This window comes from Montipora capricornis, chromosome 8, assembly GCF_036669925.1.
Source record: "Montipora capricornis isolate CH-2021 chromosome 8, ASM3666992v2, whole genome shotgun sequence".
Classification (NCBI taxonomy): domain Eukaryota; kingdom Metazoa; phylum Cnidaria; class Anthozoa; order Scleractinia; family Acroporidae; genus Montipora; species Montipora capricornis.
Genome location: NC_090890.1, coordinates 34,583,427 through 34,585,926, shown reverse-complemented (window position 1 = coordinate 34,585,926; position 2,500 = coordinate 34,583,427). Strand labels below are relative to the sequence as shown.

Sequence of the window (2,500 nt, the reverse complement as noted above, 5' to 3'; positions counted from 1 at the left end):
ACGTTCGTTTTCACTTAGCTTAAGTTACTTAGGCAGCGTTTACACGAACACGGTTTCACATCGGTACGGTTTCATGTTCTCGAAACCGCGTCAAAATCGATGCGGTTTGGAAGTGTTTACACGGATCTGTTTTCACCAGAAAATCCAAGTCGTAATGGTATAAGCCAGCGCTTCACTACGTGCTAAATTCTCTATTTTCAATTGAACAATGGAAATTTCGCACCAAAATAGTAACCGTATTCAAATCGATGCGGTTTCGCTGTTTTACACCACAGGTAAAACCGCAGCGTTTTGAAAACGCTCCACTTTTCGCAGCGGTTCCAAATCGACACGGTTTCGATAACAGTCTCGATCGGTTTCGTGTAAACGGAAGGTGTAACCACAGCGAAATCGATGCGGTTACAAATGAAACCGCGTTCGTGTAAACGGTGCCTTATGCTCGTTCTCGTACTTGCGCTTGTTCTTGCGTCGTTAGTGAAAACCAGTCTTTAACGATGCACACAAGTCACACCTACACGAAAAACATCAAAACCTCAAGGAAGCATGACGCTCACAAAAAAATTCCTATAAGGAAAGCCTGTTTTTCACGTTGCTAGTTTTTGATAACACCAAATGATTTTTATGATCCTTCACTTTAAAGGTTCTGTTTCCAAGTATTCATCAAGAAATCGCGTTCTTTAAAAATACAGTGATTGTAATCAGGCATGATATAAAACGAAATTGCAGCGTTAACATTGACTGAAAACGTTTTAAAAACGTAGAACGTTTCGATCAGGTCGGTGACCTTCATCAGTTACTTCTTCAATATAAAGGAAAATCAGTAACCACGTCAGTAACTGATGAAGGCCACCGAAGTGATCGTTTTACTTTTTAAGAACGTTTTTAATCAGTTTCAACGCTGCAATTTCGTTTTAAGTCATTCTTTATTTCCGACTTTTGTCAGAGAATTAAAAGATCCCACGTTTGGCACTACTCTAGTTGCTTTTAAAAACGGAGATGTCCTTGGCCGATCTTTTAATTTTCTTCACGTGTAAAGATAGTCGACCCAAAGTTTTTTATACATATTTATTTTCTGACACAATTAACAAAAAAGTTGGGAATTCCATTTCTTTCCCTTTATATTGAAGACTTGAGTATTAAATACAAACCTGACATGTCCAAATGAAATGAACTAAGGCTCCATTCAGACGCCGTACTTTTCATGAGCCGAACTTAATACATTGAATTAAAAAATGAGAAGTTTGGCGTTTGAATCAATTAAGAACGGCTATTTTAGTTTGGAACGGTTCAGCCTTTCTTTTCGCCTGGAATAGCCGGGAATTTCGGCTTTAGCACGGCAGCGGATCGGCTTTGATTCAGATGTCGAATTTTCATGTGCCGAACTTAACGCATAAACCATGTTTTGCCTTCCAAGTCTTAAAAACCGCGGACAAAATGAATTGGTTTTCTTGGAAATGGATCAGGAACGGCTTTCTTTCGGCCTTTTCTGTTCGTCGTCTGATTCAAATGGCGTACTTTTTTGTCGGTTGAATCTGTAATTAAGTTGGGCTCATGAAAAGTGCGGCGTCTGAATTAGGCCTAAGCTAAGATTTGTTCCTCCCGATTATTTTTGGGCAAACGGTGGGTTGGGTATACCTAATTTGAAGTTGGAAGTTTTGAGTGGCATAACCAGGTGTAATATTTGGTACTTGGAATCTGATTTCAGACCTAATGCTGTTAAGTGTTTATTTTGTAAGTGGCATCGACAAAAAAAAATTTTATCCATGCACGTGGAAACGTCATTCTAAAAAGTTTTTTATCATTTTAGCTTCCCAAAAATATGTATGTAGGTCTGTATGTCTTCCCTTTTGACACTGGAAAGACGCATTTATCATTGTCCTTGATTCCTCCTCTTTTTTTTTTTTGTAAAAAAATATTTGTTGCAAAGCGTAAGTGCAAACTGACTTGAAATTAAATAGCTATTTGTATATTTGATAAACTGTCTTCAAATTAAAACGTTCAGTTACATCCCTGTTACGTGGGATGCCTGTGTAACACTTGCCTCCCACCAATGTGGTCTGGGTTCGAGTCCCAGATTCGGCGTCATATGTGGGTTGAGTTTGTTGGTTCTCTACTATGCACCGAGAGGTTTTCTCCGGGTACTCCGGTTTCCCCTCTCCTCAAAACCAACATTTGACTTGATTTGCGTTAATTGTTGATTTCAGCTGACAGTGTTCCCAATTACTCCCACTACACTATCAGGACAACCATGCTGGCAACATGGCTGATTTATCACTTAATGTGTGGCATTTACGTGGGACTCCCTAATGGGCCAGTTTTTCTATGTGATAACGCTGGATCAACATGTGATTCACAGGCGGACAAGGGTAATTAATTTAAAGAGTCAGTTAAGTAGATCCCTTGAGCCAACAACTTATCACCCCCAGGATGCCACACGTAAATGCCACACATTAAGTTATAAATCAGCCATGTTGCCAGCATGGTTGTCCTGATAGTGTAG

General features: G+C 39.5%; 1 protein-coding gene across 3 annotated transcripts in view; it reads left to right on the top strand.

Annotated features, from left to right (window-relative positions):
- LOC138059490 (uncharacterized) overlaps window positions 1-750 on the top strand; it is a 22,069-nt gene extending 21,319 nt beyond the window's left edge. For all 3 annotated transcript variants that reach the window (XM_068905122.1, XM_068905124.1, XM_068905123.1), the window contains exon 4: window positions 1-750. This exon is cut by the window's left edge and continues 1,124 nt beyond it. The gene's annotated coding sequence lies outside the window, so the exon portion shown is untranslated.
- The last annotated feature ends 1,750 nt before the right edge of the window (window positions 751-2,500 follow it).